At 36.7% G+C, this 17,258-nt stretch overlaps 1 protein-coding gene across 1 annotated transcript in view; it reads right to left on the bottom strand.

Annotated features, from left to right (window-relative positions):
* LOC134797012 (dopamine D2-like receptor) overlaps positions 1-17,258 on the bottom strand; it is a 281,210-nt gene that overhangs the window by 19,841 nt on the left and 244,111 nt on the right. The gene's annotated exons all lie outside the window — the stretch shown is intronic.

Genomic DNA, 17,258 nt, shown 5'->3' with positions numbered 1-17,258 from the left:
AAACATTTATGTTAAATACAAGTTGAATAACCTACGAATCGAACCCAAATCGAATGTTTGATAAACGAAATTATAAGTAAGTAAATTATTATGTATTTTTTATTTTATTGCACCTCAAAGAAAATAGATTTACAAGGTAGCAACATGCGGTCTTTTAAATTTTAAATACTGTTTGTTTTCTTAATCGACGTATGTAGCAAACAAGCATACAGCCCGCCTAGTGGTAAGCGGTCGCCGTAGTCTAGTCTAGAATTTACTTATTTTGTTTAGCTTGTTAACAAGTAACGAAAAATCCCATCCAGCGCTAAAGAGCAAATTGACCATTGTTTTTTCCTTCTTATTAACTTGAAAAAGCTTTTATTACTCGCACCTACTGCTCAATTTGCATTTAAATTCAAGGTTCTTAAAACACGTTTCAAATTAAACAAAGCGTAAATGATCCTAACGGCTCAAAACACCAAAACAATCGGGTTGAAATGCCCACAAAGTCCAAATAACGAACTGAAACTGTATTTAGAAGTTGGGCGATCTTCCTGCGTATCGGCGAAGTTCGGATTGCCACAATAAAGACTATTTGAATATTGACCGAGCCGCACTTTACAACTCCGGTGCTTTGCTGTTAATTAAATTGGTTTAGTTTGAAAGAAGATTTCTATTTCAATTAACGCTCGGATTTTGCTTAAGAATAAGTCAGAATGATGATGAATAAAAATATGTAATGTTGCCAAAGAGCCATGGATCACAACATGCTTGGGGTGAAAAGGATTGACCGGATCCGAAACACTAAGTACGTTGCGCACCAAAACAAGCATCGTCGAAGTTGGGGTCAAAACCGCCAGGCTCATTTTTCAGCAACTGGACGAAAGCTGCAGTTAATCGGGATGATTGGTACCTAGTCTAGGGGGAAGGCCTTTGCCCAGCAGTGGGACACTTTATAGGCTCGTTAAAAAATAAGTTTTTTACTGGGCGGAATTGAAGGGTGCCAAACGGACCTTAAACTATTAACCTTTTGAACGCCAAGAACACCTAAAGTCGTCGTTACTAGTCGTGCCCACAGCGCCATGGACAACTATATGTGTTATGACGTACGCTGTCAAAGTAACCTTCACATTTTCAAGACAGTAAGGTTTACATTAGCTCGCTCGTGCGGGACATTGGCGTGTCAGTGACGCTTTTGTTTATAATGAGCATTCAAAGGGTTAGAGAGCACACTATGGAGACAGAGCACACATGGTCGCGATCCTCAGCAATGAGGGACCGAGGAAGAAGAAGAAGAAGTCAGTCTTCCCTGGTTTGTTTTGAGGATGAAATGTCTATATGGGACCCATTGTATTAAATCAATACAAATGTTAATGCCATAAATAAATAATTCGCCTCCAAACAAATCTTGCAAAAACGGCTAAACAGATCTACGCATACATAATATACATAATCTTTAAACCTAGAATACCATGAATATATCGGAAACCAACCTAAAGAGGCGACAGGGTCAGTACGGTTGGATAAAAAATGGCGCCGTTTGGCAAATCTCGCTAACGCTGTAAAGAACCGTTCGACGATAATGGAGGTTAGTAAAATGTCGTGCAAATCTGTCCTAATCGGCCCGTTTTAGTCCAGTGCTTCGCTAAATGTCAGACAGATATTTAAATGTATTTTAGGGACTATTATCACTCTGTAGGTATAAAATGGGTTTCCAATCCACTGCGGAATGATCTTGTTAAGAATGTTAATGTTCAGTGGAATAAATTTAATGTCAAGCCAAATCATTTGAAAGAATGACAGACGTTTACTGACCTGCACTTGTTAACCTCCACCAAATGTCCACCAATGATAGTTAAAAGTGCTGCTCCTATATTTACGTACATAAAAGTACGTTACTTTTTTACCATATCGTAGTTTTTGGGGTTATTAAACTTATGGCGCATTATGAAGAATATAGTAGACATATTCTCTGTCAACGGATAAGTTTCATTAGGTCTTTGGTAGCGCGGCGTGGCGGGCTGTCGTCAAATTACTTTGATAAAAACCTTAATTCAAGTTTTTGTACTAGTTTAGTAATTTAGCTGACGACATAATTATGAGTTAAGTGAATTTCGTCAGCTTTCCTAAGCCGAATTGCCATAGGATATAATGAGATACGCTCTACGCAGGCCGTATGATGTATGAAACTAGCGGCGAACTGACAGGGCGTAATTAAACTTGGGTGACGGCTGCACACGCTTACAGAGATCGTTTGGTCAACCAGGGGAAAAGTGATCCCGTAGGAAATAAATAGATTTACTTGCATGGAACACATTCTTCTGAACTGCAAGTAGGTAGAAGAAAATAATTTTATAGCTAGGAACACCCTAAGGGGTCTAGGTCTCCGGGTACATGAAAGGAGGCAGTTAGCAACCTGAAACCCTTGCTAGGCTTCGTAGAGGAGCTGGGGTGGTCGGAGTAGCGCTACATTGCCTTTCACGCAAAATATGCCAGTAAAACTAACTTGCGTTAAATTTCGCGACAATGCATTGCGTGATATTTCTTACTTTACTGCCCTAAGTATGTAATATACTATTAATCACTATGCATTGTTTGCAAACCAAATATAATAATATGACGGGACTGTTTCATATTATTACCTATATCTATTCCATTAAATATTTGTACATGCTATTAAACACCTTTAAAAATGGGTTCTCCTACGCATTATAGATACTGAATTGCCTAAAATGCCATCTGAATTACTCAGCTATATCCATCTCGTTTACTCCTAGGCAAATAGCGAAAAAGCAGAGTTGGCAAAGTTCTTGTTTTAGTTGCTGCGAGTTTGGTGTCAACTCAAGTGGCACTCTCGTGAAAAGGAATCGTGAAAATGGCAGCTTATTGTTTCGGGTGGTCGTGTTTCTTACTGGAGATTATCTCTCCAGTAGAAGATAAACACCGTTTTTAAGGAGCTGTTTGGAAATAAACAAACAAACAATAAGTATACATTAGGATGGCTCAAAAAACATTTTTTTTTATTTTCCTACGGGGCACCCCCTTATTTTGTTACACTTATTATGCTGATAAAATACACCAAGTTTCGTAATTTTATCCCAACTACAAGGGGGTGCTACAACACTTTGAAATTTTTCAAAGTTGTATGAAATCCAGAAAAAAAAGTTTTATTATTCAGAATTTTATTTAAGTATCTGGTTCACACTATTTGCACATGTGATTTATAAGTTTTTAAGTAGAAAAACCTTTTTATTTCTATTTTTTATAATTTTTCAAAAGTAAGATTTTTTGAATTTCACCTAAAAAAATCATAAAAACTAGAAATAAAAATATTTTTTTACTTAATAACTTTTAAATCACACTTTCAAATAATGTGAAAACCACTACTTACATAAAAATCTAAAAAAAATAAAAATCTTACTTTTGAAAAATTATAAAAAATAGAAATAAAAATGTTTTTCTACTTTAAAACTTATAAATCACATGTGCAAATAGTGTGAAACCAGATACTTAAATAAAATTCTGAATAATAAATACTTTTTTTTTTAGATTTCATACAACTTTGAAAATTTTCAAAGTGTTGTAGCACCCCCTTGTAGTTGAGATAAGATTACAAAACTTGGCGTATTTTGTCAACATAACAAGTGTAACAAAATGAGGGGGTGCCGCTTCTTCTAACTAGAGTTTGAATTTTTCCCATACAAACGTGAACCACCCTAGTATACATAACTAAATAGTAGAGATTAAAATGATTTTAAACGGTCACTGACTGATCGAGCGCGCAACGTAGGTGTGTTCGATGAGTAGGTACCTAAAGACGTGTGCAGCAGTCGGAGTTCCAGTCAAGATTCACATTAACGGATTGTACGTTTAATAGGCTTAATAATACGTTAGTAACCCGTTTAAAATAATTTTAATATGCTCAAGTCTAACGGGAGTTTTATAGTTAAAATTGCAAATAATGGTACGTAGATGTTTGAATAAATATGATAATGTATTAGTAGCCGTTACACAATGTCCAGGTCCAGTTTAGCTTCTTCTTAATGGCTAACCCCCTTTCATAAACGCGCTACAAACCTCAATTAGCTAAGAATCGTTTGTCCTTATCTGTCATTTTGACTTATGTATTTGTAAGAAAGGGATAAAGCATGATTTAACTATATCAGGCCCGTAAAGTTTTATGAATAAGGGGGTTATACTTTTAAACTTTGTATAATACTTTTTCGTACTTAACTATAGCATTTTGATACCATTTTTAAAAACAGAACATAATTATTATAGCAATTTGTTATGAAAATTTTATCGAAGAGCCTGGCTTGTAAGAACCACTGTTTTTACAAGCCAGGCCCTTTTTGGCCTCGTTGGCAACGTTGAGGAAATTTACTGAAGCCTAACGATATCTTAGGTTAGACCTTAACTATACATATGGCAGTATATTAAAGCGGGTAGCATCTGTCGGGCCGCGGGATATGAGGGGTGAAATTGTCAGACAAATCCCGACCATCCCCTCTTATAGGTACTACGTGTAATTTCGTTTTATCGGGACTATCCCTGAGCTGAAATAAAAGGTATAAATATCAGTATAAATGTCAGGTATAAATGCCAGTATGAATATGTTCAAGTAATAATAAGTTTCAAATTTATGCAACGAGTATTAAAAAATAACCATGCCTTATTTTTGAAATCTTATATTTTAGAAATTGCACTTGCTTATTATACCTACCTATTGTTAATGGAGTCCTTTAGGTACCTACCATTGATGCGCGCAAAATATACTTACTGCGAATTGTCAGACCAACATTAAACCAAGTTGAGGTTATTGGTTCGAATGTTCGTATAGTCACGAGTCACGTCCGGCGGCGTGTTCGAGCACAACTCCATGAATGGCTTCGTTTGGCATGCAGCGTGAATATTCCAAGAGCCAATACCGGCTTCAAACTTGAATCTTTCAAGTCGAAACATACTTGCACTAACTTTGGATAAATCTATTTAGAATTCTGTGGCTAGTAAAATAGAGAATTTCATAGTGTTGAAAAATATTTAAACTTCAAAATAGTAAAAAAATTGGGTTCATTTTAATAAACGTAATAGCTAATTACTATTGGTAAAGAGTTAGTAAAGTATTTGCTAACCGGTACGCTACGTATAGCATGAAACAATCTTATAAGTTATGCTTGATAATATTATGTTAATATAGACCTTTCGTGACATTATATTATAATATTAATAAAAGGTTACTCAGTCCAATAAATTGTGTAGTTTAATGCTCACTAGGTATGTCACATTCGTCAGAATCGTCGTTTTATATACGTCATTAAACATTAAATGACGAGGAGTTCCTATTGTCACAATGAGGACTAGAGCCTTAACCAAACCGACACTAAAAAATTGCGGCATAAAAAAACTTATTACCACGCCTGAAAATCTTCCATATGCATTGCATTTTAAACAGGCACTAACTAATAACAATTCAAGTCCATGAAACGTGTCATAACCATCCCCAAACCGCATTTTCGTCGCTCCGCCTGTATTCCCGGCACGCGCGCGAACTGGTATTATTTCAAATTCAAAGGGTAAAAAGCAGGCTAGTTCATTTGTCCACAAAACGACGTATAACCTGTACAAGTTTGTAGGTTGTTAGGACTTTTTGGAAGTTAGTGGTGGTATTAGAAAGGATGGCGGTTTGTAATGGACGCGCACGAGGAGACGCTACTTCACTACGATTGGCGGCCGCTACGGGACACCTCTACCAACTTAAATACTGCGGGCTCAAAAACACACAAGGCTTTAGAGTTTGTAGATATAAAGTTGAATATTGCTTGGAGCATACGTAGAGGGAATGTGGTAAAACAATACGCTTTGAAACCAACCAATGCTGAATACGAAAAACGCTTAAGTGATATAATAGCATTTGTGGGTGTCCTGGCATGGGTTTTTATTTTCAGATCGTGACTGACTAAGGCTCGAAAATCCTAGATTATCTTAAAGAGGTCCTTTTGATATTGTATCTTTGGATAAACTTTTGCTTCTTTAAATACGGTTGTTAAGGTTTTCTACTTGGAAGTTTTATAGTTAAGTTTCTTTGGAGTTTGGACTACTATTGGATTTGTTTAGTTGAGCGAGAGGAAAGTTGAGCTTATCGGTTCGGGGTTCTTTTAAAACGTTTTATCGTGGACTCCCAAGGTAGATAAAATGTACTTTTTTTAAATGTATACGATGTTTTGTTATCCGGGTCTTAATATTATTTATATAACACCATATTACTTATGAAAAGAAACCCATTATATTCTATTGCTATGCTAAAAGCATCGCAGTATTGTGTTATACCTACCTATAATCAAAGAGAATAGATAGTATAGAGGGCTATTGCCATAGTAAATTTTGTAGTCATGGTACATTTACTGCCATCTATCGACACACGATAAAAACTTAAAATAAAATTGAAAATGAATAAATTAATCAAAATATGTATACGGATAAATGATTATTGTTCCATACTGACCCATGTTATTTCACTGATATGTGTTCAAATTGTTAAATATCAAACGGTGTCGTCAACGCCATCTACCCGAAAATAGGCCAAAGGTATGGCGCCATCTATTCGAGAATGACTTTTTCTTGATTTCCGAGGCACGTTTTTTTCTTAGACTTTATTTATCTTATACGGAGTTACATATATCTTTGCTATAATTATATAAATCTCTACTGCCTTCTTATGCCTACTTTCTGACAACATTTTATAAATTACCAGTTCCATTTACCAGTATATAGACAACATACAATCTAAACCGTTGAATGTGAGACAAAATATTCTTCAAAAATTGTAGACCTTCATTAAGATTTTTTGGAATTCCCATAAGGGAATTAAAATAACGCAGTCGCACACTTGAACGCAGTTGCGAGCGAAGACTATAGGTACTCGTATATTTTATATTACTGTTTTTAATCTTAAAATAATCCTATTTTTGTCTCACATCTTGGTTCCACGGGACAAATAGGACCGTCCCGTCAGTGCGATCCGAACATCTGTCCGACCCTGAATCGCTGGAGCTTGAAATACAAAATGGCTTGAGATGGGACCGTGAAGGTTCCGATCAACTTATAAAATCAGATAGAGTGAAATGAAGTGAATTGTATGATTTAAAATGGATAACAAACCTACCTACCTGCGCAAACTAAGGCCCGGTTCTTAAGCATGCCTATTTTTAAAATTTCATACTTTAAATTTACAATGAAATGGGTTCAAATGCAACTTCATATCAAACATTATAAGAAAAATAAAAATAACGATATGGCTTCATTAACACAGGTACTTTACCTACTCCTATGGAACCCTAATAACAACCAAATTGCTCATTGGAGACAGCATTGCTAGGTTGATGTGGAGGTAATGCTAAATTGATGTGTCCAGTTTGTTTTTCAACTGGCTACTTAAATTATCAACTTATTTAAGATATAAATATTAATATAATATTTTTGGCTTACATCACTGGTGGCTTAGGTACCTAAATTAACTTTACAAGTTAAACAGCGCATATGTGTGGTAATTTCGCGATATTTATGGATTTAAGGAATATCTGAACGCGTTCCACAACCACAATATACAATGGTTAACCTTTAAAACCGGAGTGTACGGTAACTTCATTAAGGAAAGCAGAGTCTAACGGTAGTAATCAACGGTATAACATAGTACAGAATGCCTACATGTTTCGATAAACGTCTGGTGGACACGGGCGTTGCGGTTGCGGTCAGCGCCGGTGACAGGACGATTTACCCTGACACCATTATCGGGTCGGTACATATCACCGGCAATATGATGATGACAAAAGCTTAAATTATCAAAAGCTTATATTATACGGAATGTATTTTTAATGGGTTGACAAATCTCGTGCTGAGATGTGAGATCTGAGATTTTTTGAGTACTTAGTGAAGGATCTAAGAAAAAATACAGTCTCAAGAGAAAAAAAAATTACTTAGGTACTTAAGTAGAACTTTTTGTTAACAAATCTTACTATTCCTTCCGTTTTGTTTACACGCCTTACATTAGCACGTTTCTGGTAAGCTTCGGTAGCTCAGTTGGTTAAGAGCGACTGGACTGTTATTCCGGAAGGTCGCAAGTTCGACTCATGACCAAAATGGTGACTTTTCCATTTTTTGTTTAATAGTCAAAATTGTAGAACCGTTTGCAGACGTATCTGCTGGATACAAAACAGTTTAATCCCTACGTGTTTATATTTTAGTCGGTTTAATATAAATACTTACTACCTACCTAAGTATAACATATCTGAGTTTGACAGTTATTGAATGCTGACGATGCCATTTGCTTGAAAACATTTTTTCCTTCGGTAAGTAAAGATCTCACAGTTGAAATGTTACATGTAATATCGGAACGATTTCGGCCGTCGACAGTCATTACCGTGCGAACGTCATCGCCATCCGCGATCCGATCTGCTTTAGTGATGGAATCATTTTCATTTTGTAGTCCAACTGTTCTGTTTTCAGGAAATTATGTAAGGTCATTACGGGTAAGAATATGTAGGTTTAAACGTTTGTGTTTATTGCGAGTGCTACCTGCTATCTGCGTTTAATAGCATAATAATAAGAGATGTATGGTCTCGCAATAAACACTATCAATGTGTAAACATGTTATGCGTCGTTATTCGTCGTTGTTGTTGTATGTTATGTTATGCGTCGACCTGATCAAAGGCAAACTGATCGTGATATTAAATCTGTCTTTGTCAAGCTCGTAAAATCGTCGTGGACACGGCGCGGATAGTCCACCGGTTCCTCTCTCTGCGGCCTTGAATGCTGCTGGCGGCACCCTAATAGATTAGGTTTTTTATAGTCAGTCATTGACCTTCCAACCGCCATTACTACAGGCCTATCTGTGCTGTTTGCAGATGATACCACAGTTATTACTAGTGCCCAGACATACGAAGAACTCACTGCAAGGGTTAACGAGGCGTGTACGCAGCTGCAACAGTGGTTCTCTGCAAATGGATTACTCTTGAACATAACCAAGTCTAACATTATGCTTTTCTCGGGACGTCATGTAGAAGTGCCTCCTTGTTTTGCAAATACCCCAATGACAATGTGCGATAAAAACCGGTTTCTAGGGTTCACGATTGACTCAAACCTGAACTGGAAATGTCACGTGGATAAACTCTGCGCTAGACTGAGTGGTGCCGTTTTTGCACTACGAAAACTAAAACCCCTTATATCTCAGGATGCCTTAAGATCTGTGTACTACGCACATTTCCACTCATTGATATCATACGGAATAATAATGTGAGGAAACTCGACAGATGCAAAACGAGTTTTTATTATTCAAAAGCGCGCGCTACGCATTTTGGCTGGAGTGAAAACTAGACACTCGTGTAGGGATCTGTTTGTTGAATATCGCATTATGACGCATTTTTCACTATATCTTTTTGAAATCATAATGTACGTGAGAAACAATATATCAGAATTTAAACGGGTTCACGTTGAGGGTATAAACGTCCGTTCCACGGGACGGCTAAGAACGGTTCCTCGCCGTATGGCCCTAGCACAGAAAAACCCTCGTGTCATAGGACCTACCTATTATTAACGACTTCCGGCCGTTGTAAGAAATGAACTGTGTGATCAAGCATTCAAACGCCGATTAAGAGATTTTTTGTTGGATAAACCGTTGTATTCTGTTAGTGAATTTATGAATGATGTATAGATTTTGACGATCCACCACAGGAGATACTATCTTGACATTATTTTAAAATCTTATCATTTCACTTTTAATTTGATATTTTATTGATTATATTGTTGTGACATCCCTGTTTTTGACGATCATAATATGAATTCCTGTAGATTGACATGCCTGCAATTTATAATGTAATCTGTATTATGAAACAAATAAATCTAATCTAATCTAATCTAATCTATAATGTGTTGTATTTTTTTTATTGTTTTGTAAGTTTTTATATTTTACTTTTATATTCATATTATGAATCACCTAGCCTAAGAAGATCTTCGAATGCAAAAGTATTTCAAGTCGTAAATAAAACTGAAACTCGATTGATTCACATCACTATCGAATCAATCGTCGGCTGATCGGCACGATGGTGACGGATGCGAGCGGCCATGATTTGTGGCGATACTATTACAATGCTCCAATCCGAATGTGAAGTTTTTAGCCATTGAATGCAGGAAGAAGACTAAATAAATGGCGCGTGATCATATTAATATTACTGGTCAGGCTTTACTAAAAAACTTGCACCAAAACTTGCGTTATTTTCATTTTGTATTGTTCTTATGTTTAATATGAACTTGCAGTTTTGTCTATGGTACTAGCGAACAATGCGAACTTCTTCCTCCTTCCCTTAGTCCTGGTTCTATCTGGGGTCGGACCTCCATGTACGGCGGCGCCAGGCCGCTTTATCCTGGGTTGTCATAGGGGCTAGGAGGCAAGCCCGTCCCTCAATCAGTAAGCAAGTATTCTTTCTTCTTAGTCGTGCACTCTTGGCAGAGTGGTCGTGGTCATAATATGTCACGGTCGATTTCTGCGCCACCGCAGCTCTTGCGATCTGTCGCCATTTGGCTCTGTTTTTGGTGGAGTGGGAGCAATCGTTGACTGAATTTCCTGTGATGGACTTAATGAGGTCTATCCATCGTGTTGGGCAGCGGCCACGAGATCTTTTGCCCTCGACTTTCCCTTGCACCACCAAGCGTTCCATGGAGTCCTCGTTATGAGTGATGTGTCCAAAGAATTTGAAGATTCGCAATTGCACAGTCGACGACAATCTCTCTTTGATACTGAGTTCTTTCAGAATCGAAGCGTTGGTACGGTGTGCAGTCCATGGGATTCTGAGCAAGCGTCTCCAACACCACATTTTCAGTGCATCAATCTTGCGACGGTATTGCATCCTCAGCGTCCACGTCTCAGCTCCGTATAGAAAGATTGAAAATACCAGGCATCTCATCAGCCGAAACTTTGTGTTTCTGGTTATTCTGCGGTCCTTCCAAATCTTTATGAGTTTTTCGACCGAGGATCTAGTCACGGCGCAACGTCTCCGAATCTCATCTTCGCAACCTCCGGTGTTGGTGATCGTGGAGCCTAGGTACACGTAGCTGCTTACGACTTCGCATCCTGCTATATTTTGGACGTCTGGTTGGTTGTTATTGGCACGGTCTATGATCAACATTTTGGTTTTGTCGCGATTGATTGCCAGTCCAAAATCCAGCGCTGTGGTCTCTAGGCGTCGGAGTAGAGTCTCGATTTCGCTTTTGGTTGACGCTAGGAGGGTCGTATCGTCTGCATATCTTAGATTCGATATCTTCTGGCCTCCCACGGATATTCTCTTGTTCCAATCTTTAAAGCAAGTATACATAGGTATATTAATTTTAGACTTAGCGAAATAATTGAATACTTGCTCAATAAAAATAATTCACAGACTCTGTGGCTGTAGGCGATGAAATAAATTTCTGATTTGTGCGAGTAAGAGAGGTTACTTTTGATCGTATCATTATTTGTCTGATAATATCTGAAAGGTTTGTATATTGAAATACTTTTTCAAATTTAAGGAGCCAACGGGAGTGGTCATTTCTCCATACAAACGTACTCCTCGTTTTCCTCCGTGGTTTTTGAAGCTAGAGCAATGATTTTTTCAACACAGATTAATATTATCAATATCTGTGTCGGACCGTTTTGCTTTTTTTGATATTTTTGTTTTTTAAGGCGCTAGAGCCCTTCAAAAATGGCCAAAATGGCCTAATTGACTATGCCGCAATGAGAGGCGCACTAAGGGGTAAATTCCCGATCTACGCGGCCAAAAGTCGATTTATCAAAACAATAAATACCTCTGCGATAACAGCTACCTGCGGTAGAGGACCCTTTAGAGGCTAGATAACAACCCCTCCCACCCTCGTATGCACTTTCTAATTCGTTTCACGTCAGTCGGAATTTGATCGTGTCACTTCGTGTATGTTACTTGTTCTCGGCGCTCTTAGAAAAGCAAAACTTTGACGGTGTGGTTTATTGTTTTTAAGAGATCAAGAGTGAAAAAAATCATGGATTCTGAAACAGCAGGTTAGTAATTTATAAGCAAAAATAAAAATATGCTTTATTTATTTGTTTTTGAGGCTAGGTTAATGCTCTGAAAGAGAGACTGTTTTTGAGCGTCATTTTTCGCAAAAAAAAACTTCACTCGTTAATAAGTAATACAATAGGGTGAGATCGAGCAGAATTGTTAACGACATGTTATAGTCTATTGCTTTGGTTATTATAATTTAAAAAAAGACTTTCCGCATGCTTCCGCCAAATCATAATTTTTATACTTTAAAAATAATCCGCCATTTTACTCAAAAATAAACTTTTTTTTTTATTGAGTTTAATCGACATGTTTATTTGTTTTAGATGTAACAAATACGTCAGAAATGAAGATCGTGACTAGAAAACACATATTTTATCTCTTCAAAAGTAAAAATTTACCTACATTGGAAGAAAAACTGTGTTCCTTAAGAGATCAACTTTTTTCTAGTGAAGGCTGCACTAATGAGCAAATAGAATTATTTAAAAGCAATTTTGCTTATTTCAAGTCAGAATTTAAGACTACATGGAGTAAAGCTCAGTATAAAGAAGACAGATTCATAAAAAACAATAATTCTTGGCTAGAAGGCTCTTTCGCGATTCCCGTTGCTGAAAGTCCGTTGTTTGTAGATATGCCAAAGGCAAATTTCGGCAACACGAATGATGGAAACACCAGCAGAAGGTTTTTTGATGATCCAAAATTAGCATCAGATATAACTGGAATCAGTTACGAGCTGATATATAGATTAAAAGTAATTTTAGAGACGATATCAAGCTGCCACAAAATTGACTCTGAAAAATACGACAGTAACGCAAAGGAAACAGGAGAACTATATGTCAAATTATACGGATGGCATCCCATGACGCCCACGATGCATAATAGTATCTTATCTCCATGGTGCTGTTATTATAAAAAAATGCGTTACTTCCCATTGGACAGCTCACTGAAGAAGCTGCAGAAGCGCGTAACAAGCATTTCCGATCTTATCGACTTGATTTCGCAAGGAAGTTTACGAAAGAAAGCTGCAACACGGATATTTTGAATCGCTTACTTTTGAGTTCCGACCCCTTACTGAGCTGCAGGAGAAAAGTAAAAAAAAGAAAGCACAGTACTTTCCTGACAGAGACGATAGAATTGCTATTGCCTGCCGATCCGAACCCAGAGTGCTCTTCCGGAAGCGAAGAAGAAAACATCATAGCAGAGACTGTAGCTTAATATGGCAACTGATTTTATTTCAGTAATAAATTATTATACACATTTTACTATATTTTTAATTTTTTCCTCTTTTGTGCAGATGTCGAAATTTTACATATCAGGAGAATTTTGAAAAAAATTACCCTATAAATTAAATTTTTTTATCATGAAACAGTTGTTTCAACTTCGTAAAACGTTAAAAAATACAAAAACCCGCAAAAATAATTTTGGCCCCGTAGATCGTGAATTTACCCCTATGTGAGGCGTGGCATTCAAAACTGATATCAATTAGCCGAAAAAGTAAAACGGTCCGACACAGATAATTTCATATTCATTTAGATTTCCAAATTTGGTTACGACTGGTTAAGTTTTGGAGGAGGAAACAGAGGAGTACGAAACCTCGATTTTTGAGATTTTTACGCAGGATTTATCGCCTTGTCCTTATCGCACTACTTTTAGGTGCCGCTTCCGTTAGCGAGACGGGTATATTTACCTAAAATATTTAAAACTCAGCTCCTGTTTCGTCTTAAAATATACTTTGAACTTTGCATGTATTCAATAGATTTTTTCGTATTTATTTAAATATAAAGAAAGTATATTTAAATAAGTATACTTTCGTCAAGATTAAATCGAATGACCTATTTATAAAAAATTAAAATAAAACTATGTGTGTGTGTAGATATAATGAAGGCAGTGTGAGCAATGTTAAGTACGAAACTATCGTGAGACTTGGACATTGTATTTAATATTTTAAAACCAACCGCTTATTTGGGTAGAAAATTACGATTATTTACGTGATTGATCTGTTTCCTTAATATGCCATGCAGTGACAGAAAATCGTAAACTGCCTATTACTGGTACCTATTAGGGTCCATTCATTTGAGAATTAGGTCTCTTCTATAGACAGTATAATAAAAGTTAACGACGGGTACATAATTATACATATACCTATACATAATTATATCACGTTTTTCTAATTCGAGTTTCAAGTACTTAAAATTGTACATCTTCTCTGTAAGGGTGCAACGTAAAAAATACCTATTGAGAATCTTTACTTTGCGATGTCTACAGAAAAAATGTGAACGAGTCAACCTTACATAAAATGTGTATGATATCTATATCTTCAGAGCAGTTGTAGTTACTACAAGGCCTTTTTTGATAAACGGCACATGCCGTATATACTTGTATAAGTATATATCACTTTTCTGATTTTACACACTAGGTTCTTCATTTTGATTTAACGCCCCGTACGTGTAGTTAAGGCCAACCAATTCATCCCGATCACTCCAGAAACCCCATTACATTAAACTACTGATTGATTAAAATCGTTCATTTTCATTAGCGTAAGTACACTACAATCAGGTAGTTCCAGGCTTAGTGATCAGTCAACAGTAAGGACTACCTTTACCTAAGGTAAACTCCATACCTGGGTAGCAGGATATGGGTAACATTCCATTTCTGACAGCAGCTGCACTACTAGTACGAACGCGTCGGCGTTATTGTCAATTTCCATAGTAAAATTAATGGAAGTGCTGCTGTCGTTGGAAATGGACTGTCACCCTATCACTTATAATTATCTTAATCTGCCACGCTCGAGTAACTACAAAATTCCCCTCTTGGGCCCCCCTACTATAACCCTTATGATGAATTTTCAACTTATTTTTTAGATATAATTTTCGCCAATTCGATAATCTTTACTATTCGCTAGTCTTCGGTGCAAATGTAAGTCAGGTTTATTAAGCAAAGGACTTCCATTCGTATTTGACTTAACTTCGACCTGAACACGTGCTCGAGTGTTTAATTATTACCAGCTTCGTTAATGATTACTGGCTTCGTTCATTATTACCGCCATTACCGGGCTCGTTAATAATGCGTCGCCAACGGGTTATCCTCATTATTTTATGTTGAGTGTTGGTAATAATTAATTATACTAAGTGGGACACGGGGACTTATGAGAATATTTATTATATTTAGAGAAGTCATATAAATAAGGGTGTTGTAATTACTGATAAGTGTAATTGTGAAATAATCATAAAAAAATAATACACATACCGTAAGCATCTTAGCGCCCCTTGCACCATTCCACTAGCCCGGGGTTAACCTGTTAAACCTGGAGTTACCATGGTTACCAGTACAATTTGACACTGGGTTAACGGTTTAACCGCTTAACCCCGGGTTAGTGGGATGGTGCAAGTGTAGTAATTAATAGTAGGTATTTAAAGAAATCATCTATGTATAATAATCGTAATACAATATAGCGAACTTAAGTCCCCGCTATTGCAGTGTCTAAATGCGAAGGCCGAAGGCCGACCTCCGCTTAGCCACTCGGCATATTTTAAAACTAAGTCACACTCATTTGCTAACATCCGATAACAAGAATTTAAACAAATCCTACATACGAGTAAGATGGCTTTCAGAAAATATCACACTGAATACAAATTAGACCAATTTATTGGCGTACGTTCACAAAAACCAAAAGATTTCCATAGATATTCGCTTAAAATGCGGATGTCGCGCAAATCCGCAATAAATGAAATCGCAATCGCAGGTGCGATCGCTGTCGCTAAGGCCTAATAGTAACTGATGTATCGAGATTACGTTAGAAGCGTGTTAGATTGTACAAGAAAGAAGATAAGGAATAGCTTTCTGATTTTTATATCAGTATACCTACCTACCCTAAAAACTCTTGTAAGGTATATTAAGTATATAATTTTTTTTTATTAATAACATAATGAGTCAGTCACATTAAATACCTATACGCTTAAAATTGAATTTTACTCGATAACTCTCGATTAGGTTTATCATTGATACAGTCGCTATCAGATATATCGGAGCGGCGGAGATGGTCAAAAATATCTGTACACGCACGGTAGCACCAAGCGATACGGCAGCACGTTTTGGAGTAGAGCTCCAGGACTAATAGATGTTCGCAAACGAGCAATTATCTCTGTTACTTTTACGCCTTAACCCTTTACCGCATACAATGCCATATAATGGCATAATATATGATATTCAACTCTATTGACAGCTATTAAAGTTAAAATTGAAATAAATATTTTTTATTACATGCATGCAAGTAAGGGGTTAATTGGACTTCGATGTTCGCGATAGACCGTCTGTTGAGAATCCAAGTATCGAATAAACACATTATTTTTATCATTACATCAGGTCAGTTCATGTATTATTAAAAGAAAAGCTATGGGAGCAACTCGGAAATCATGAACATAATTTGGGCTCATCGCCATCTCATCTGCCATAATGTATGGAACGGCCAAATTATTTTCGCTATTCGGGGTACTTCTGTAGTAAACGTTGCAGTATGACCTATAAAATTTGGCTAAAGGGTTGAAAAAACGCCCATTGTATAAGAATCCTTGACACTATTCCAAGCAGATGCAGGTACGAGTACGTCGTGTAGCGCGATACCGATCTCCATCTGCATCCCATTACGATAAAACGGTTTCGGTTTCGGTTTCACGGATGCTCCAGATAACCATAGACCACCTTTTACTAGACTGAGCATGAGAAAATTCGTGGTCACACCGTGGTTTTGGCATGGCTTCTGTACGTTTAGTACCTAGACTAGATTCCCAATACGAGTAAGAGCAGCTACTCTTTATGAAACGTCATCATTATTTATTCTTATGAAGTTAATGTATTGAACGTCACGATGAATTAATTCATTTATTTTATAATAATAATGAGTGTAGGTCGCAAAAATGTTATGATTTAGATATTTATTCTAATAATATGAAATTACATTATAAATTATGACTTTTATTTCAATGCATTATGGTCAAATGTATGAACTCGCAATAAACACTAATCAATATGTAAACAGGCCTTAATGTGAAGGTCAGTCACACTTATACCGCATTCGTTATTCCGACTTTATTTTAAAATTATACCGTTTTAAAGTTGAACTTAGCTACAAAGTAGGTGAGTACTGAGAGTGCAACGTTCATGTTAAAACTAACTATTCGTAAACGCTTCGTAGTGCGGATTCTAGTATGTAGTCTGTGC

The sequence above is a fragment of the Cydia splendana genome, chromosome 14 (assembly GCF_910591565.1).
Source record: "Cydia splendana chromosome 14, ilCydSple1.2, whole genome shotgun sequence".
Taxonomy (NCBI): Eukaryota; Metazoa; Arthropoda; class Insecta; order Lepidoptera; family Tortricidae; genus Cydia; species Cydia splendana.
Note: the sequence above shows the minus strand (reverse complement) of the source record. Positions and strands in the feature narration are given on the sequence as shown.